The sequence below is a fragment of the Sphaeramia orbicularis genome, chromosome 14, assembly GCF_902148855.1.
Source record: "Sphaeramia orbicularis chromosome 14, fSphaOr1.1, whole genome shotgun sequence".
In the NCBI taxonomy this organism is placed as follows: domain Eukaryota; kingdom Metazoa; phylum Chordata; class Actinopteri; order Kurtiformes; family Apogonidae; genus Sphaeramia; species Sphaeramia orbicularis.
In genome coordinates, this window is record NC_043970.1 from 4,162,043 (window position 1) to 4,185,597 (window position 23,555).

Genomic DNA, 23,555 nt, shown 5'->3' on the forward strand with positions numbered 1-23,555 from the left:
AAGGTCTTTGTCGTAAATACCTACCTACAACCACAGTCGAAGTGTCTTTCCAGAAAAAATCAAAACATTCAAAACAGAACCCCTGAAAGTGTGACATAACTCAAATGAGCTGTTAGTCACACCTACTGCTTGTCAGCTGTCACCTACCACTCAACAGTCTCGTTTATAGATAACATTAAGGCCTGCAATGTAAAAAAAAATAATAATAATAATAAAGCACTCCCTGTGTAGTTGCCTGTATAGTTGTGTAGTTGAACACTTGTATAATGTGCAAACCAAATTCCATATGCACCATTAGAATATGGACAGTTGTTTACTGTAATGTTATCAGTATGGTCATCTGCTCTTTAGTTTGGATTTTGAAAAGGATAAAACACTAATACAGTAGTGAGTAATCATGATCTACTATGACAAACCCTGGTCTCTTTCCCATTATTATTTGATGTGATAGTTTTCAGAAAATAAACACAATTCTTTGTCTGTAGACACTCATGTTGAAAGAAAATGTACATTTGTTACATGCAGTGCAATTACAATTTTACATCTAAAAAAATGCTATGATTAGTAGTTTTTGCTTTTTCTCATGTTCCTGGTCACTGAGAGGTCAGAGGAATACTTACATGCCCCACTGATTATTGCAAGGCTAACATAGTGCCTTTACCTCTGACCTTCAGTCTCATTGTTTAGTTTCAGCAGCTCTACATAGTTTAGTTTCATTCTAGTAAACCTTTTCAGTTATGTGTGCACATTCATAGTCCTTAAAAGAAAAGTTAAGTTATTAACATGTACTCAAAGTGATTGTCATTGTTTGGGGTTCATTTCCTCTGCATCACAGGACATTTTGAAAAACATGAAATGTCAAGTGTCACCACAGGTTTACTGTGAAAAGAAAATAATTATTCACAGTGAACCTCAGTCATTGTGTCCAATAGCATGAAACGTCACATGCCTTTGAGCTGTCATGATGATCCCGTGGTTAGAACTCCCACACGACCTGAAAGCAGTAAAAAGTTGTCACTGGTGGGAGTAGAGTCCGTCCCTTTTTGTTATTGTGTGTCTCTTTGATTTCAATGTATTTATCTGCAGTTTTTGATGTCCTTTGTATGTGCTTGTGTTCCTGAATTTGATACATTTCTTAAAGCTGTGAAAATGTTATCTATTTCCATTCTTCTGTTCCAAGTCAATTCCTCATATTTTGTTGTAGTTGGTTCCCAACTGATATGTTGAAATCACAGAAAATGTTGCCTTCCACTGAAAAACTGTCCTGCATTGTGTAACATTACAGCATACTGATCCAGTCAAACCAACCATTAGTAGACCTCCATGTCCCAGTTCACAGTTCTTTGACTGTAAAATGGTGACTTTAATGACTTTGCTTCCAGCAGGGACTAAGAAAAGGCAAGCAGGTGCACAGTAGATGAATGATGAAACAGAAGAAACTTTGCTTAGCTTGACTTAATAGGAATCTATACATCAAAATAAGACAACTCTTTCATACCTTTAAAGCTCTACCGTATGATGTGGCATTTTTACACTTTTCTTTTGTCATCTTAAAATGCTCCTAATAGGCGTGTGTCAAACTAAAATGTAAAAGAAATCCACCAGGTACTGAAACTCAAAAATGTTTAATTCTCATATATTTCCTCATATTTCTGATAAAATTCTGACCAGTCATTTTATTCAGTCTGAATGAAATAATTGGCCGAACCTGGCTGAGCCTCCTGTCAATCATCCATTACGGCCCCCCAGCATCCGATCCATTATCGCCGTCCCTGCATCCAATATGTGTCCCTCTGAATCTGATGCTTCACTGGCGCTGCTTCTCCTGTCACTGACCACAGTCTACTGTCTAGGATGTGTATGGATACAACTGACATGCACATGTGGAAGGGAAAAAACAGATTTATTAACAGAAACAACTAAGGAGAACAAACAGGAGTCCGATGAATGAAGGATGGAGATAAAAGTCTGGAGGTCTGGTGTACTGGACTAAACAGACAGGTCTGCACAGAGCTCAGCTTTTTTGACTGTGGGACTCAAACATGTACATGTACTTGGTGTCACACACTGTAGGATGATGTAGGATGATACATGTGTGGACTATGAAACCTCAAATGTCCATGGAAAATTTGCGGAGGCCGCACGTTCACAGTGCACACACCCATCCCCTGGGCACCTCATCTCCATGTTGCAGTGAAGACAGTGACCCAGCACTGCACAGACCAGACCCTTAAATACTGGGTCTACTGATGAAACAGGGGCCGCGGCAGGTGGATGATGTGTCTGATTAATAAGGGAGGGGTCCACGGACACACCAAAGCGGACCAGGCCTCCACCTCCACCTCCACCACGCACATCAGGGGAGAGAAGGGGAGCGTCAGAGCTCAGGCGGAGGGAAGTGGGCGGGACTTTGGAGGGAGGCGGGTTTCTCATGTTCAAACTTTTACTAAGCGCTGTAAGAAATGCCACATCGGTAGGTATAGCTTTAAGTTGTGATCTGGGTAGAAAGCACTATGGAAACCTTCTCTTTTCTTGATCCTTTTAATAGCATCTGCTATTGCATTGTGTTGTTCTACAATGCACTGCAAAAAATGGTGACCATGGTAGGTGTGGTATTTTCAGCCAACAGTCCCACAACATAATGTCTGTGAACATTAAAGTGTTCAATACAAAGGGACTAGGGAGTGTATGAACAGGGAGTGTTTGGACACCATCAACGTTAGCACTGAAAAAACTGCCAATGGTAGTTAGCAACCTGAACAAGCAAAGCATAGGAACACTGTTTGATGCTAGTACGGATTGTCTGGATGAACATTGTGAAGAACTCATGTAGCTACTGCTGTGGTTGGTTCTTCAGATGCTGCAACATTACAGTATGTGGTAATACCTTCACAGCTGCACCAGTTGAGATTAGCATGTCTTTATCAAACTATCCTGTCCTTCAAGGCTATACTTATCTGTGTGTTTGCCTGCAACGCAAGGCACGGCATTACCATTCATCACATTTGTTATAATTATTCTAACTGATTTTTTATGACTTATCATAAAACTTTGAAAAAAAAAAATGCAGCCCAGAGCTTTGGAAATAGACCCACACAAATTCAACAAATATGTTCAGCCTGGTCTCGAAAGATATGTTATGAGTTCTGTTTATGGTCCAATACACAAATGGAGTTAAAAATGTGTGGCTGAGCACACAGAATCAGTTTCTGAAGTCTCGTATCAATATCATGTACAGTTTTAACACACAGAAGAACCAAACCACATACAAACACAGGGAACAGAATGCTGACAGCTAATTGGCTAGCAGTCTCTACACTCTGAGTGGGGAGACTGATTTGTCTTTTTTGGAAACTCTTCAAAGAGCTTTTCATAGCTTCTTTCAAGCATCTTTCATTGAGTATTTCACATGTTAATCTTAAACTTTTCATTTTTGATCTATAAGCCTCTAAGCACAAAGTGATGATTTTATTCCCATCCACTCCCATGTAAATTTTCATGTTTGACAAAACTCCACTCTGAAAAAATTTGTAGGACCGGGGGTGGTGGGGTGGGTGGTACGTAATTCTAACAGTTATGTGATGGACCTGTATGTGGAGGATGTGGTGGGTTATATATCTCTGTAGATAAAGCTATGAGAAAGTGAAAGCGTTCTCCCGTCACCTTATCATTGACTACAAATTTGCAGCTGGGGCAGAGTATGTGCCGAGTGATTTCTACTCACAATCCCCCTGCACTCGTGCCCCCGCGGTTGAGAACCTCTGTGTTAGAGAATTGGTTCCTTAGGGACTTTAACATGGACACCCATGTCTCCTCCATAATGAGGCTGTAAAAGTACATTTTTCCCTCGACTGCTTCCTCAGTTCTCTCTTATTCTTCACATTATACCTCTCCATGTTCCCTGAGTGCCACAGTTTCAGCCACTGTTACAAATTTGCAGTGATTTGTTTCACAGCATGTTTATAAACAGGAACACCTAGTGAAAATTTCACAAGGACTGAGCACATCATGGAGGGGTGGGCAAGCGATAGGAACCCACTGCACCTGACCACAAGTCCACAAATCTGGCAAGAGGAAAGCACACGGGGCTCCATTTCCTTCAGGAAATCTGTGTGTGTCTATCTAAATAATGCTATGCTATGACTGTTCCAATATTCAGGATTCTGCACTGTTTCAGCAACCACAATCCTATGCACAACACCCCTTGATTAAAAGAATGTGCAGTACTCCAAAATCACACACACAGTAGCCACAAAATTAGGAATGTGACCTCCATGATACAATCTGTAAACATCACACTGTTCCATTCATGGATGACACCAAGTATAGGGTGGGGAAGCAAAATTTACAATGAACATTTAGTTGTTTTTTCTCAGCAGGCACTACGTCAGTTGTTTTGAAACCAAACATAAATTGATGTCATAATCATACCTAACACTATTATCCATACCTTTTCAGAAACTTTTGCCCATATGAGTAATCAGGAAAGCAAACGTCAAAGAGTGTGTGATTTGCTGAATGCACTCGTCACACCAAAGGAGATTTCAAAAATAGTTGGAGTGTCCATAAAGACTGTTTATAATGGAAAGAAGAGAATGACTATGAGCAAAACTATTACCAGAAAGTCTGGAAGATACTATTAAAGAAGAATGGGAGAAGTTGTCAACTGATTATTTGAGGAACACTTGCACAAGTTTCAGGAAGCGTGTGAAGGCAGTTATTGAGAAAGAAGGAGGACACATAGAATAAAAACATTTTCTATGATGTAAATTTTCTTGTGGCAAATAAATTCTCATGAGTTTCAGTAAACTAATTGGTCAGAGACTGTCTTTCAATCCCTGCCTCAAAATATTGTAAATTTTGCTTCCCCACCCTGTATGTTAAAGATCCTTGACTTTGAGAACACAAGATATGTTGGGGAAGCAGTACAAAGACACACACAAAATATCAACAAGTAAAGCACTCGGAGAGCACAGACCTCCGCCAAGACAGATTTGCCTCCTGTGCGTGCGTGTGTGTTTGTTTGTTTGTTAGGGCCTGGGGGGGAATTGCCCCCCCCACCCCCACCCCTAATTGCCACCAAAATTTAATCATTTCTCCCTTGTGCCAGTATCAACATTTCCTGAAAATTTCATGAAAATCCGTCCATAACATTTTGAGTTATCTTGCTAACAAACAAACACGCAAACACGCATGCAAACACACAAAGCAAAGTGATCACATTACCTCCTGGCAGAGGTAATTAGCTTCTTCAGGTTTTAATATGTCCAGGGTGTGTTGGTAAAATGGTGATGATTGTTGGCTAAATGTCAATACAATATAAACATGCTGGCCATGTGAAGGCTTGATGAAGGATTTTCAAAGTCGTTTGTTTCACAAGCAATTGTGTTGTTTTTTTTGACTGAAAGTCTGAATGATTTCGGCACGTCTCCATATTCGGTGCATCTCAGTGAAGTCGTCAAAAAGTTGATTATTTCAGTAATTCAATTCAAAAAGTGAAACACATGTTTATATATGGATTTATCACACACAGACATAATTCAAGTGTTTTTTTTTTTTCATTTGATGATTATAACTTACAGCTAATGAAAACCCAAAATTCAGTATCTCAGAAAATTAGAATATTGTGAAAAAGTTCAGTACTTCAGACTCATCAGGAGTGGACTGCTGCTGGAGTCAGTGCTTCAAGAGTCACTACACACAGACGAATCCAGGACATGGGCTTCAACTGTTGAATTCCATTTGTCAAGCCACTCTTGAACCAGAGATAACATCAGAGCCGTCTTTCCTGGGCTAAGGCCAAAAAAAAAAAAAAAAACTTGACTCTTCCTCAGTGGTGCAAAGTCCTCTTTTTAGATGAAAGTAAATTTTGCATTTCTTTTGGAAGTCAAGGTTCCAGAGTCAGGAGGAAGAGATGAGAGGCACAGAATCCAAGTTGCTTGAGGTACAGTGTACAGTTTCCCCACTCAGTGTCATCTGCATTAGCTGTAAGTCATTATCGTCAAAATGAAAAGAAATGAACACTTGAAATCTGTCTGTGTGATGAATCTATAAATAAAGATGTGTTTCAATTTTGAATGGAATTACTGAAAAAATCAACTTTCTGATGATATTGTAATTCATTGAGATGCACCTGTAAATGGAGTGATTTGTAAAAATTAACTCACAATGCTGTTTTGTCAACAGCTCAAATAAAATGATGCATATTTAACTATAACTAACTACAAGGCTACAACCCTAAGATGCGTGTATTGTAAGCTGATAAAAAATAAAAAATTGAGCCCTTTTCAGACGGGATTAGTTTTACTTAGGTACGCTGGGTAAAGTAATAATTGCCAAAGATTTTAGTCCCGTCTGAATGTGCTACAGCAGTAATCAGTACCGCATAATGTCAGTTAGGATTATCATGACTTTTACCTTCTGTAAAAGGGTCCGGGAAAAGACCCCAGGTAAAACTAATCCCATGCGAATAGACCAGTAGTTAACATGTGTAGATATTCCATCATATCATGTTTACAAGGGTTTTTTTTTTCTTGGATGTTCAAGCATGGAGGCTCCTGAAGACGCACTCAGTTTCCCAGTAGGCAGTTGAACAAGTGCGTGCGAAACCTCATGTACTGTCGAATTGGTGTACGACAAACACGATTCAGAAGCAAAAGAAGGTCAAAAGCACTTGTTAGAGGCACGGGACTTCTGATTGCTTTAGGTAAGCTAAGCACCATAGCAGGGTTATTATATACCGTACTTTCCGGACTATAAGCCACACCCATGCTTCACGCTGCTGTCTCCAACGTCTCACCATGGACTCACTGATGCCAAGCTTACGTGGAGTCGCTCTATTTCCTTCTTCAACAGCCAGATCAATCGTTACCCAGTGAAACATAAATTAACCACATCATTGTCAAAGCAGCAGGTTCACAGCATGTGAAAAAAGTAGCAGCTTATAGACCAGAAATTACAGTATATATGGAACTATTCTAAATGGTTAATAAATAATTACATTATTATCATATCATAATCAATAAACTATATCAATTTCATATTATATATAATATTATTAAATTACATTATTAATTGTCACTAAATGGTGGAATATAGGTGGTAGTACATTATGACTGGAGGGGACGGTGGTGTGTGAATGGATTTACCCCTCCCACTTGTGGTAGTTTTACAGTTATTTCTCATCCCGTATGAATTGACCATTAATATTATCGACATCCTGTGGTAAAATTTACCCCATGTGCCCATGTAAAACTAGTCCAGTCTGAATAGTGCTTTAGACTGTGATCAAAATAGGTCGTGGTTAGTTTTGATAAGTCAACCAAGTATTTTATCTTGAACTAGAAAAGCACTCGGAGAGCGCAGACCTCCGCCAAGCGCAAAAATTCCCCACATAATCGGTCATACAAATCCTACATTTATTTTTTAAAATAAAATCCGCCTTCTGGATCAGATCCGGATCAGCCTTTGAAATGTGATAGAGGACCCCATTGTCAATTCCTGAGTTAAATTTCATGAGTTTTGGTCAATAATTAAGCGAGATATTGGGAAACGAAAATTTTGGCCCCATTTACCACAATGTTAACGAAAATTTCAAAGTGATCCAGAATCCAGGATTTCTTCCGGATCGCCCCCAAAAGTTAATCATTTCTTCCTTATCCCATTTCCAACAAACCCTGAAAATTTCGTCAAAATCTGTCCATAACTTTTTGAGTTATGTTGCACACTAACGGACAGACAAACAAACAGACAGACAAACAAACCCTGGCAAAAACATAACCTCCTTGGCGGAGGTAATAATGCTGTAACTAAAACTGTTGGATAAATAAATGGTATAAGGTCTGGTGCTTCATCATGCAGATGGACAGATTCAGCAGTAACAGCTCATAGCAAAACAACCAACTGCAGCAGACCATCCTTCGGACCTACTGTATTTGTTCTTGCATTAACCAGGACCAGTCTTTGACAGGCACTATCCAGATGGACAGTTAAACTGGTAGAAATGATCCTATGTCCACGTACAATGAGGTGACGGTTGGTCTGATGAGGACACAAATTCCATATGAACACACTGTGTCAAACAAAGTGAACTGACTTAGAAGTAACTGAGTTTGAATGCATGTCAGTGTATGAAATACAGATGGGGAAGTCTCAGGCCAAGAAAGTTTTGAAGCACAGTACTGGTTGACTTCTCGCCAAATAATTCATCACAATATTGGATGTTTTATTGATGGTCAGTTGATGACAGAGAGACTAAAAAGAGACGAAGGTGAAATAAGTGGAGGAATAGGAGGTAATGTCTTTAAAAACTGGAAGAGAGTGCTTTTAATGAGGAGCTGCTTTCATTATTTATGCGCCAACAGAGACAAACTGTTCCGATTTTTTTTATTCCCTAAGGGCACATAAATATTTATTCTGCCATTAGCGTAAGATAATTAAAAGCCTGATACTGCATGACTTCATGAAACATTGTGGACCAAGAAACTGACCAGCGTGAAGATTAGCAAAAGTGAAAAAAATGTGGAAGGTTTTGTTTTTATGTTAAGCTTGTTGTTTAATTACAGAGCTACAGATTAATTTAATGACTTTCAGTTTTGTTTTGTTTTTTTTAATGAGTGGTGGAAAGGGTTGTAATGCTGGCTGAATTTTCTTATATCATTATTATATCTACCCTTTCTCTATTGGCTGATACTAATATACTACTATGCTTCATATGATATATATTTCTCTCAGTGTATGACCCTGATTTTTTAACAACAGGCTGAACTGTGAACCTCTTTGATGTAATCATTGTTCTTTTGTGATTTCCATGTAAAGCAGAAAAAAAATATAAAAAGGAAACCTTCATGTCCTCCTGAACTGAACATATGAGCTTCAGTCGTGATATGTTGAGTACAAGGTGTGCTGTGCGTTCTGTGGAAATGTTCCCCTAAGATATTCAGGACCTTGCGTGAGCAGCACACAGGGACACATGGTTGATTAAGCTTTCACTGCGTGCAGATCTGCACTCTGGGCTTCCATCCATTAGGTTTTGAGGAGTTAATTCAAACATATATGCCCTGCTGCTCTGCTCGCCCCACATTTAAACAACACTGGACACCAACAAGCCTCATGAATATGTTAAACCTATGGACGTTCTATGGAAATGAACTAAAGCGTATTCTGATCTAGTTTTATTTTTTCAACATAAAAGAACATTGTGAGGTCCACCCACCTGGTAAAGTTTGGTTTGGTGTTTCATGGATATTATTTTGATGGAGAAGACTATGAGAATCCCAAAACTGCAACATCCTAAAGTCATTTAGACAAGTATGTATTTATTCAGAACAGAGTCACTGTTGAGCAAAAAAAAAAAAAAAAAAAAACATCTTAAAAATGTCAACTTATTAAAAGCATACAGAGCTGTAATTTGTGATTATAGTGGTGTGATGAGAATATAAAGACTAGGATTTTCATAAAAAAAAAAAAAAAAAAAAGTACATTTAAAGTTAAATTCAAAAAAGTTAATTTAAGTTTTAAAAAAATGATCAAATATCCTATTTCTGGTTAAGTTTTTTTGTGTTTCCTAAAAAAATTACTAAGCCACCAAATAATTGCCAGAGTAATTCTAAACATAGTAAACTGAATGTATAGTTTGCTCCAGGGATCAGCTGATTGCTCTGAGGCCGGTTGGTATGTCAGCTCGGTCTACGGACATACCGGCTATAATCTGGAAAAAAACACCCTGAGGATGCAGAGGTGGAGGGCAGAAGAGGAGAAGGAAGGAGAAAGTGAGACAGAGGAGGCTTATGGAGGAGGAGGATGTATAAGCTGTGTCTCCCTTCTATTATAATGGGTGGCCATGGCTCAGGAGGTGGAGCCAGTTGTCCAGTAAGATGGTTCAAATCCCGCTCTGTTCTATTCCAAAAAAAAAGAAGTCATTTTGAGAAAACAGCATTTAAAGATTTAAATAGGGGAATTAAATACATTGCTCAAAAACAGAATAAATGCTCAGGCCCTTAGTAATAATAATATAGAATATTTAAAGCTCATGAAAACTGATTATTTAATAACATGGCAAGCATATAAGGCCTACAACTGCAGTAACTCAGTGAATTAACATTGGCATATCATGCACAAAGTTGCCAGCAAAACCAACACTAGACAGCTGTATGGACACAGAACAAGACCAGCAGTAGGTGTCACAGCTTACAGCTAACAAAGAAGGTGAGGCCCAACTAGAAAAGGAATGGTCCACAATGTTATTATCAAGCATGGACTTTACCTCAGCCTCCGGTACTTTCCATTTCAACAAAGGAACTCTGTAAAACTGTTGTTTAATTGGTTTAGCTTCACTCACATCAATATCATGTTTGATCCAAGAAGTGCATGAAGGTGCATCTGGAAACACAGAGACATACTGACTGCTGACACCTTTAATGTCAGCACATTTGTTCTTTGATAAATATGCTAGCTCAGTTTGAAGATTTGCAAGATATTCTGAGTTTTTCAGTCGACCCTTTGAAACAGTCATCCGAGGGAGCTATACCCTCTTGTACATCTTCTGACATTGTTTTGTCAGGAGTTGCTCCACTGACAATTACCCCCACCGGTTTAACAGCATCAGCTGATAGAACCGCAACATCTGCAACAGAAGAAGCTTTCACAATAGGAGATGGAGAAACATCGTGCCACATACTGCTACCGGCCAAACCGTTTCCCAGAACAATATCCACACTGTCCACCGGCAGAGCAGGACACACCCCCATATCCACCTCTCCACTCAACAGATCACATTCAAGAAGCAGTCAGTGTAAAGGAACAGTCAAAACAGTCAAACCAAAACCTGGGGCCAACACGCTATCCCCTGTATCTGACTGTATCTGAAATGGTAATACAGATTCCACAATAAAAGAATCTGAAGATGCAGTGTCTCCCAGTATCTTAACTGGGACAGTAGCTCCACCTACAAGAGAAACACATCCTTCACTAACAAAAGGTAGAAAATCTGCAGGTACTGACTGAACTGCCAATTCCTGAACTTGTGTTGATTTTATAGGGTCCCTGTCTTCTGACAAGGCCCCAACAAAGCCATGGATTTGGCATCCACAAGTTTTATCTTACCTTTAAATTTTTAGGACAGGACACTCTTCTTTCCAGTGACCTTTGGCCTTGCAATAGTGACACAACTGCAAAGGGTGACATTGTTTCCCAAATGAAAAACTCTTATGTGGCCCACAACATTTTGAGACAACAGGAGCATGAGTGCCAATGTCTATCAATAGAATCACCCTTATGAATCAAAAAGTATTCATCAGCCAAGACTGCAGCCTCTGATACTTTATTAACTTTCCTCTTATTAACATAAGTGGTGATATGTTTGGGCACAGAGTCCTTGAATTGCTCCAGGACTATCAACTCTTTCAGATTATCCCAAGACTCATCATTAGCTGCCATGCACCACTGATCAAAATGGGTCTGTAGGTCTCTACCAAATTCCACGTTTGATCTTTTACTTTTTCCCAGTTTCTAAACTTCTGTCTATACGCTTCAGGAACAAGCTCGTACGCTTTCATAACTGCCTGCTGAACCTTTACATATACCAAATAAATAAAGATTGATTGACTTGACAATCTTCAGCGCTGAGTGTCAAATTTGCCTGTTGAGCCCTGCTTGTCAACACACACTGAAGCAAAAGGGTTTTCTCTGAGTCTGACCAACACCTTGGATCTGCCACAAATTCAAACAATGAAAAGAAAGTGTCCAGATCATGCTCATTAAATCTTGGTAGTAATCTCAAATTAACAGATACATTAAAGAATCCAGACTCAACAAGTTTTCCCTTTTGCTGAAGCTCCACTTGCATTCATTCCCCACCTGCTTTTCCCTTTCAGTTTCACATCTCATCCTTTCCTGCTCCAGATTCATCTGTAATTTAATTTTCTCTTGTTCCCATTGTAATAACATTAGTTGCTTTTGTTGCTCAAAACTCAAATTTGGATTAGTACCAGGATCAGTCACAGAACAAGGTCTGACTTCACCAAGAAGTCCTTTTCCTCCCAGATTAACCATCACTACTGCTTTACTTGTTTCTTGTCAGCACTAGAAATGTTAATATTGTAGTGTTCAGCAACCTGTAACAGCTGATCCTTTGTAAAAACCCTCCAGCAAAACCAAATCAGGAGAACAAATAAAATCCTGTATTTTTCACTGATCCTGAGTACACAAAACTGACACTTGCACCAGAAAAACATGTAGAGCAGCAAAAACAAACCTTCCCTACAGTCTTCAGCCCTGTACTGGTGGCTGGTTCTTATACATCCAAAGCTAGGGTGACATGTCCTTTTCACGTCCTGTCTGGAGCGTCCAGGCAATTCATATGAATTTGCAAAAATGTCTGGAATACATTGTTTTTTTTTACAGGAAAAACTCTTAAAATGTGTATGTATAGATGCAAACACTATTTTGAGGTCCGTCACGGTCACTGTTTTTTTTTTTTTTTTTTGGGGGGGGGGGGGGGGGGTTTCACTGTCATTTTGTGCAATCAGATAAGTTCCAAATCCTGCTGGAAGAAAATATTTTGCACTTTCCACTAATATATGGGACATTAGGGCAGTGAAAGGCACTGATCCATACCAGCCTGTGGATGTGGGAATGGACAGATGTGTCCATAGATGCACTATAGCAGGGGTGTCAAACATGCAGCCTACGGGCTAAAATCGACCCACCAAAGGTTTCAATCTGCCCCACGGTAAGAATTTGCAGACTAATTTTACTGGTGTAACACACAGATTAGGATGAAATATAATGGCCCTTTTGTTTTGTATTGACATCAATGTGAACCAGAGACTTTGACACAGGACTGAACTTGACGGTTTATTGCAACTCACTGCGGTCCTGTGTCCAGATCTGCTAAAGTGTCCACGGTCCGTGTGATCTGAGTCTGCGCAGAACGGTCTGTCACGGCAGCAGTTTTACACAGGACTGAACATGACGGTTTCTGAACTTTACTATACTCAGTAGCACATGAAGGCAACATAAGACTTGTACATAAGACTGAGCATGATGGTTTAGTGCGACCCACTACCATCCTGTGTCCAGATCCACTGAACACAGCTCCGTCTGATTAGTCTGCGCAGAATGGTCTGTCACCGTGTTATGGCAAGGGGGGGTCTAGAAGCGTATGTTAACAGGTTGGGTCTGACCAGGGACTGGGCCACAGTAAGAACCAGACCGACCTTATTAGTGTGTGATCACAGCTAGACCCGGTTCTCCCATTGTGTCCTGGTGTTTCTGTTCATCTGGATCCAGCCTGCCCCCAACCCCACCCCCCCCATTCGCTTCTGTGAATGGACTTGTCCGCAGGCTCCCTGTAAACCCACTGTAATTTTAAAAACAACTAATAACTCAAAAAGAATTGGTTGTATCAATCAGCTGTTTTCACCTGTCTGATCCTTGACCTAAAATACATCAGTACACCAAAAGGCAAAGGCTAGCTCTGTCCAGTTTTTCAGTTATATGGCAGACACACATACATGCAGAGGATACATACATATATAGAGGATGCATACATACACGCAGAGGTCACTTGGTTTTTATAATATGGATTTTTTTTTTTTTTTTTCTGTCTGTTGTATTGACAATTTCTTTCCTGCTACTTTTTTTTTTTTATCACACTTGAATGGAGGAGCGACTGTAACACCCAATAATTTCCTCCTGGGATTAATAAAGTATTCTGATTCTGATAAACATATATTTATATACTGACACAGTGATGATTTTGGATTGACCCATCTATGAGCTACATGATTTTATGTCACATTTAGCTTTGGCTGTCTTGGAACTTTGGCAAAGGTGAAACTACAAAGTGACGTTAATATCACAGGCTGAACCGTTATAATTAGGATTACACTAGGTTATATCTATTCATCTTTACTACAGGTATGTTGTGGACAACCCAAACTATTGGGATTCAAAGGTAAAGTCAAAATGAAAGCAGTGACTTTATATTTATCTCCCAGTTTATTCAATACAAATGCAGACTGATTGAAAGTTTGAAAAGTGTATTATTTGTTTAAATTGTTGCAGATGATATTATCATCGTGTCATAGTCTTCATAGTCATCCAAAATGGGTTTTCAGGCCTTTATGCACAGATTTGCTTAGAACATTGTTTCTATTTCAAGATAAGTCAGTTAGGTTCACATTTTCAGCAAAACGTCTACATCATGCAAATCAGAATTACAGTGAATGAGGAAAAAACAGCTTAATAAACCTTCTGCTGACAAGAAAATAAAATGCTGAAGCACTGCATGCCAAGTTCAGCCCGACAAGCACTTTTCCTGGAGAGTGAACATGTTTTCCCTCGGCTACCAATCTGTTTGGATGATGAAGGATTTTGTCAAAGTTTTTGGCTCGTGTTGAAACCGCCATCTTCTGTAACAAATAAGCAGCAGGTGACACATACATACACAAAGAGAAAACCCTGATGAGGTATAAAAAAAAAGGGTGTGTTATTAAATGGATTATGTGCTGTTCTCAAAGCTTCCCTCTTCTTTCTTCTCATTTTCACATTTTTTTTTACTTCAAAAGCAAGTTCTGTTATTTTCCTTTTTTTTATTTCTGTGTGGAACATTGTGTACAGGAACAGAACACAAGAAATCAGAAACAAAACATGCCTTTTCACGAGTCAGTAGCAAGTGCCGAGGTTCAGCAGTAATACTGATTAAAAAAGGAGTTATAAACCTTTAGGCCAAACTTGACGAGGCAACAAGTCTTGTTACACTGAGTTTAATCACTCATGAACTTTGTCCATTTCTCACTTAATTGTATCTATTTTAGCAGCAGAAGCAGCTCCACATCCACAGAGAGGAGCTGTTTGACGTGGTTTGGACATCTGGTCAGTATGTCTCCCAGGTGAGGTGTTTTGGGCATGTCCAACTGGGAGGAGACCCTCGGGCACACCCAGGACACGCTGGAGGGATTATATTGCTTGGCTGGCATGAGAAGGCCTTGGAATCCCCCAGGATGAACCAGAGGAGGTGGCCGGGGAGAGGGAAGTGGGCTTCATGGATGGATGGATGGATGGATGGATGGATGGATGGTTTCTAGTGTTGAATATTTGCCTCTTTCAAGCAGCAAGAGAGATACTGCAGAACTAGGGAGCAAACGTAAAGGTTTTCATGGGAAAAAAACAAAAACATGAAATGCAGGTAACTTAGACAGTCATTAGCTTAGACATGGTGTTAGCTAATATCAATAAATGGTTAGCTCCCATAATAAAACAACCTCGAACACAAACGTCATAAAAGTGCACCAGCATGTGTGAATCTTACACACAAGAACCTTTCAAATTTAAATTTAGCTTGTGTTTGTTGGTCTTTTAATGGAAGACAGAACGGCCTTTTATAGCGGTTTTACAAATACAGATAGTCTTTCCTCATGTTTTGACTCGTCACTTCCTGATCTCATGACACCACTGCAGAAAAAAATGCATTGGCCGAACATTCATTTAATAATTCAATAAAATGTTTAGTTTTTACTTCACAAAATTCTACCATGAGTGTAAGGAATAGTTGAAATTAGGCTGGCGCATCTCCATCAAAAGAAACTCTACAGTCTCATATATTAAAGTTACCCATGAATTCAGTGTAGATATAGAAAGTACAGTAAAGGTGTATTAGTACAGTGATTGTTATATTAGAGCAGTGTTTTTCAACCTTTTTTGGCTTGTGACCCCATTTTGACATCTCAAATTTTTGGAAACCCCAGACATTCAAAACAGACATTTTTGGAAAAATGAATTTGTTTTTGATCATGTAATAGTTTGCTATACTATGTTGCAAATAAACGTTCATTTTAGATGACATTTAGTCTATATAATATATATAATGCACCTTTTTGGTGTCTACTTCTCAGTTTCTCTTGGAGATGTCTTAGTGGGGCTAGGTGGGCCAAGAAATCTCACCATTCTCTGTTCGTTTTGGTTTTCTGACTGCAACTGTATCTGGGCGGGTTGAAGCGTAGTAACGCATGCAGTCAGATGATCGGGTAAATCAAGATAAGCCCTCTCAGATATAATATCCTGCATTTTATTTGAACTTGATTTTTATTAGGAAAAGTGTGTGGTGTTTTAATTATAATGAAATACATATTGAATCATTAAAAAAATATATATATTAGTTTTGGGGTTTTTTTGTTAACTACTAGAAATTTCAGGTGACCCATTTGAATTCCAGGCGACCCCACGTAGGGGCGCAATCCCAAAGTTGAAAAACACTGTGTTAGTTAGAAGCTGAAAAAAGGCAAAACAAAAGGTGGCTGTAATAATGATGCCCAGAAAGAGGCATTTTTGCTTCCCATATTTATTTTCTAATATTATAACAGCAAATATTAATACTGTTTAATTCTGAATTCTATGCAGCACTTGGCCCTACGTCTGTAACGAAAGAGACTAAAACCAGGCCTCCTTTCCTGTTTGGTGTCAGTTTCCCTTTTTACAACACAATATCCAGTGTGTAATTACTTTACATTTCTAAACTACAAAGGCATTTGGAGAGCACAGATGAACAGAGGCTCAACCATGATTGGCTTTTCAAACCAATTTAATCCCATCATATCTGTGAAAACAACTGTTATTGAGGGATGTGAACTATGATTAGTAACTACAGCAGCTATTTAAGCCCCTACTAAAACTCTGTTTCCTGTCAGACCTTGTGAATTACAATACACTACAAGAAATTGTGGATTTTTTTCCCCCAATAATGTAAAAAAAAAAAAACCACCCTGCAAAGTACTGATGAGGGCAAAGCCATCTTTAACTGATTCTTTCCTCCCCCAGTAAAAATATGCCTGTTTCCAAAAACATCTCTACATTTAAATCTGGACTGGTTTTCAACACAACTAATAAAGGATCTTTAATGTAAAATTGAGACTCTTGCATTTTTTCTGCCTTTTAAATCATCATGTTCAATTTTTACCTCAATTTGTTCTTTGTTGGCACAGTTTACATTTCATCATCTTAGGTTTGTCAGTATTGTTAGATTGTCTTTTTTTGTCAGTCACGGCTCTTTTGTCTGACAGCTTCCCCTTCATTAAAGCATTGCTTCTTGATTTGCATGGCTTTAATCCTCCCCCATTTTAGGCTGTAATTCAATCTGTCAAGCAGTGGGTTTTTGTACAAAGTGCACATGAAGCCCCAGTTGCAAATTCCTTCCAGCTTTTTCTTCTATTTGAATCCAATTTGAACTCCCAATGATCGCCACCATTTCCATACTGAGTCTTGGAGGGGAGCGCAGGACCCCTACCATGAGCTCAATTTCCAGGTGCTGCCCCACTGTGATGAATTTTGGTACTTGGGAGAGGGTTTTTTTGTGAGACATATGCTCTTGCTGAGTTTATAAAACTGTCTTGTGCTTGAAGACTGTTGTTTTTGAAGTGCAGAATGACTTAACTTTGTTGTTTGGTGTGACCATCTGTTGAGATGAAAGTGTCTTGTCATTAATTTATCTAAAATGATCTGGGCAATCAGCTCCAAAGTAAAGCTGATGCGAAAGTATCTTAGTCCTCGGGTTATGTTTGGATCAAACTGGCCTGTCTTAATCATAAGTTTAAGAGTTAATAATTTGGTCCTTAGCCCTTCATCTAGATTGGTTTTTGGTCAATCATGCATAAGAATTTGGGCACATTTTTTTAAGTTTTAGAGTGTGATATTTAGTGACATCTAGTGGTGATATTGCAGATTCCAATCACCTGAAATATTCCCCTCTCCCTCCCCTGTAGAGGCCATAAAAAATACAGACTCTTGTTGAGGTCAGTTCTTGTGTCATCTGTTCTGGGTTTTTTAGTTAAAAGAATAACTTTAGTCCACACTCAAGTAGGTGATGGTTATGCACCTTAAAGTTTAGAGATCAAAACTTGAAAAAATATACTTAGCGCTATTAAAAACACACAGGTAAGAATAATATGTGTATTTGGAGATATATTAAATTAATTGGTTTGGGGTTCCCTTCATATTAACGAGGGAAGCATTGGTCATTAGAGAATGAATCATGGACAAATTGTGATCAACTGAACAGGTTTATTCAGTCACTGAATACAGGTACTCAGAAACTGAAAGTGTCATCATTCAATATCGGGTGTGTCCACCTCTGGCTTCCAAACAAGCAGTGCAGCGACGACACATGGAACTGTCCGAGAGGGATCCGATCTGGCACCGATCCAGTACTCAGATGACTGATTGTACTGCGATGACAGCGCAGACGGTGAGCAACTTCACCACGGCTCAGACCTGCTCGTAACATGCCACTGGAACGTTCTCTCTGTTGTATCATAAATCATGGCATTTTGAGCAAAAACATTTGGGCATTTTTTGCTGCCTTTATATAAATTATTGACCACACCTAAAGTTACCAGTCAAGTGTGACTCTGTACAAGAGATTCGACTTAATGTCTGACATTAAGAGATTAGTCCAAATGCAAAAGTCGCGCACATCAGGAATGAAAAAAATACAGCTGTTAGCTGTGTTACACATCTTGTGAGCAACATATACAAAATAGGCACCTGAGCAAATCATTTTCTGGAAATTACACCACATGTTTGGACTGTGCGTTTTTAATGGCATTAAATATACATACCTTCCTTCTGCAGATTTCTCCTCTCAGTCCAAAGACTAAATATAAATATGGTGACCTGACATTATTATTTCATGGTGTGGTGAAAACTGAAGCCACCCATCCAAGCTTCAATGATGAGACATAGAGTAGAGCAGCAGCACACTCACATCAAGGTCTGAACCACAACCAGCATCTACAGGGGGTATTTAACTTCCCTGCCTGTCTTAAAACACCTGTCAAAATCTGCTAAAATCACAGGATAGATTTTCTACAGCTTCAAACACAGGTAAGGAATACATTAAGGAGTTTTATGTCCTCTCAGACCACTATAATTAAAATATGCTAAAAGGTAATTATGGAAATTTTGCTAAGTGACACATAAAACTATCAAGCACTGCAGCTTTAATGTTGAATGACCACTATAAAAACAGAGGAGGAAGAGGAAGTTCATTGTGAGCTATAGTACAAACATGGATGACTTTGAAATGTCTCATTCTAAGGTAAATAAAACACAATTTTCACCCTCATGTTATGATTAGATCCTCCTGAACAAGTGTAAGTCATACAAACTGGACTATGAAGTGGTGAATGTCACGGCCTGGCTCAAAGCCATAACAAAAAGGACCAAACACAACAAGAACAAACCAAAATTTTACTGTAAATTATTAAAAAATCCAAATAATCCAAATAAGGACCAATACCAAAGCTGATAACCATACCTGACCAGATAAACTAACGGAAAGAACAAAGAAAAAGCACAAATCTGGTTCTGTGCAGCATCACAGCCCAAACTGAGCAGGGACAGAGATGCTTTATGGCCACGCCCCCGGTGACTGCTGGAGAAATCACCGGGGGTGGAACCTAGAGCTGGAGTAACTACATGGATAATAGGCAAATGAAAGGCTGAGCCATGACAGTGACGACCTCTGATGTTGGCTTGTAAGATCTGAAAAGTATAGATATCACTGAAAACTTGGTTGAGGTCAGAGAAGGAAAGATACCAGGGTTTTGTTTGATAAAGTGTGTTTAGTAGCATTTAACTAAACACAAGAGACAAGAGATCTTTGTCTCCTCCATTGGACTGACAAATACTTTGTAGGAACAGTTTTATTCAAGAGTGACAGGTGCTAATTAACTGTACCTGTCACTCAAAATTTACACTGTAGGTGACATGTACGAAGTGTGAAACAAGTTCCCTCTGTGCTGTGATTACGCCTCAGTCTCAACCAGAGACTCAGTTGGAGCCAAATTAAAAAAAAAATACACTGTAGTTACTAGAATAGTAAACAAGCTACACAAACTACACATGTGGACCAAACAGATGATTTTTGTTGGACCAAAAGAGGTAGTCTCGAGGTCTGATCAAACCATACAATGGTTTGATCTGTAGGAAGTTGGACTAGGTTTTCATCACAAAAAGAAGTAAAAAAAAAAAGAAAAAAGAAAAAAGGAAGACAGAAGTTAAAAATGAAATGACAACAACATGTCAATGCCAGATGCACAGTCATCTATAAACAGTAACTCAGCATATATTACAGGACATATGAATCCACTGGCAAAATTTCAATGTTAAAGCAAAATGAAACATACCACATTTGTATATGTAAAAACATAGCCTTGGTTCATACTTTAAGGTGGAAAAATGCCCCAAGATTGACCTCATACAGTGTAATACACAGAAAACTGACTGGATTGAATTTTAATGGCTTTTGACAATCAAAATAATCTCTACTGATTGCTTTCTGTATGAGCAGATGAGGTGGTTGACAGCAGATATAACAGATAAAACTCAGTGAGGTGGATGTATGTGTATGAAGTATGCAAGTGCTGACGGTGCGCTGATGTCACTGTGGGTTAGATGGCATATTTCTGATGAACACTAGGGCTTTTACCTTGAATAGCACACAGAGGAAATGCCCTGGCTCCCACACAGCTATACTGACGTTACTGCTAAACATACTTTAGTGTTTAAGTGTACTGGTGGACCATCTTTAAATGACTGCCCTGTTAATGAGATTTTAAGGTTCATAAAAGACTTTAATGTGTCAGAACGTCTGTGGCAGACAACTCTGCCACAACTAACCACACTAAAACTGTCAAATGGTTTTGTTATGAAAGTGTTTAATGATGTTAACAATTTTACTTCACCCTCTGCCCCAGACTGTGAATTATCCCTCCATAATTGGGGGGGGGGGGGGGGGGGGGGGGGTCCTCCCTTCACTTCTTCTATGACCATCTTTCTAAAATTGTTTAACCTTGTTTTTACTTTTAGCCCCCTCACCTCCTTCCCCTCAAGGAGCCATTGCTCTTTGATCAGGCTGCATTTGTAAATAAGAATCTGTTCTTAATTTCTTGCCTGGGTAAATAAAGATTAAATAAAAAAAAAAAAAAAAAAAACATAAAAATCATGGTCCACTATCACATCAAAACGAAGAGCTGTACTCACGACCACAATTAGTGTTAAAGTATAAGATAAGTGAGGCCAAATCACACTAAAGGTCAAGACAACAGACAAAATGAGAATCAGTAGCGACATTATCTACTATCTAAAAAGTGAGGAGTTTAGTGCACTGAAATACAAGAATAATTACAGTAGAAGTAATACATTTACAAACAGCCTACCTCCTACTTCATCAAATATGTTTATTTTGAGATCAAATTTTGAGATTTTTTAAATTTGATTCAACTTTATTGTCATTGCACATGTGACAAGTACAAGGCAACAAAATGCAGTTTGTATCTAACCAGAAGTGCTTTAGCAGTGATTAAATATATATTACAGGTTAAACAGCATATGCTAGCTTATTATACATATTATACAGTGTGTACAGGAGGTGTGGTATGAAATGTCTATTATGTACAGTAGTGCAAATGGGATGATTACAAAATAAACAGAATATATATGTACAGAATGTATATTATTGGGGGGGGGGGTTATAATATCCTGGTAATATGGGGTTAGTGCCTCAGCTGTGATAAACTGGTTTAAACAATATTCACAACAGTTGGGGATAGTAGTAATGGGCAATAATATCAATGTTAACTAGTTCGCAATTGAAATGGTGAACTATGAACATGAATTACTGTATTTTATTCTTGAAGAATTGAACTTTGAACTAGTTCATGTGAAGTGTAAACTTACCTGAACAAAACTGAACTTCTACAGCACAGTATATTAACGATACAATTCTGAGAGCACTGCCTTTGTACTGACATAGCAAGGATTTATAGATATATGACTACAACCTAGCATTAAACAGACAGCAAGCATTGATGAAGAAGAATGTGACATTTTGATGGCATTTTATGTGTTAGCACAACCCGGGAGTTTTAAAAATCTGCACAACAGTTTGCAGGTAACCCACAAGAACTAAGATGCTGGTCTGCAGAGGTCTTAGCAGCAGTATAGCAGTTTAATAAAGGCTGTACCCTGAAACATAACCTGCATGAAGCTAAAACAACCTTAACTCTTATTTGTTACTTTAATTTAAAACAAGTGGCAACCATAAAATGTATTCATCACAACACATGGACTTCAATTTTTTTCTAGTAGAAGGAGATGCATCTCCATGTGACTAGAAACAAATGTATGCCCCCTAACAAGCTGTATTTGCACTCAGATACACATACTTTACTTCATATTAACTTGTAAGGACTTGAAACAATGGAGAATGACAGAAAAAAACATATCTTTTTTTTAACCCATAAAGACCCAAACATTCACAGGTGACTAAAATGATCTACTGATGTAAAATGTTTAATACCTGTCGATCCACTAATCCTATCCATACATGTAAATAATTGGTGTAAAATACAGTTATTTGTCTTTTCATGACCCATCTGGACATTCAGAGGCTCTGTAGTTACCATGGAAACACCATCATCCTCTACAACATTGATTAACCAGTGAAACCCATGGAGTTGGATCGATGACAGTGGATGGACACACTGGGTTTATGTTCAGTTAATGATGTATTTTACAGAAAAAGTCACTTTTTCTTCAGTTTTCTCTGTGTTTGATAGAATAACCCTCAACTTTAATGAGCTTTAATGAACATCTACATGATTGGAAAATAAGTATAGGAAAATACCTGATTTTCACAGAAAAAATGCCAAATAAAGAAGAAAATATTACAATAAATGATGATAACTCACATAAGAAATGTTAAATATGGAGAAAAATCCATTTGGGAACCGGCACAAAAGTAGCACTGGGAAGACCCAATACCAGATGCCAGGTAATTTATTAAACAAAAAACTGAAACTCTCAATGAAAAGGCAGTCCAACAGAAAATGTCCACAAACTGAAGAAATCCCAAATCACAATAACCTTTAAGAGGAAAGATATAGAACAACAAAGTACCGAAAATAGCTGCATAATGTTCATTCATTTATCTTCTGAACCTGCTTATCCTCACTAGACGAACAACCAGTCACTGTCGCATTCACACTTATGGACACAAACCCAGCTTTAAACGTTTATGCATTTTCCAAGCATAGAAACACTGATAGTGTTCAATTTGTGTTCCAACATTTGTATGATCCATATTACAATTTCTGGTTTTTCAATATTTAGATATTGTGGGCCAGATCAACTAAGATCCCAATTTACATGTACTAATTTGCGAGCGTAATCTAGAATTTTGCGTGTGGGGTTGAACCGTGGTTTGCAGGTGATTTACAAAGATTGCTTGTGCAAATTACAACAGGTACAAAGTCTTGCAGACCGCCCTATTTAAATGAAGATTTTGCATGCACTACCGGAGACAATACGCTGTAAAAACTGCTGTGGGATACGGTATCACTAATGGTAAAAGTGACTGGAATGATCCAGACGCAAGGAAATGTAAAGATGGAGGATGACTCATTCATTCATTTATTTTTCATTTTAGAAGTGTGTGTGTGTGTGGGGGGGGGGGTTGTTGGATCGACTGTCAGGCGCACATAATATTGTCACACTGT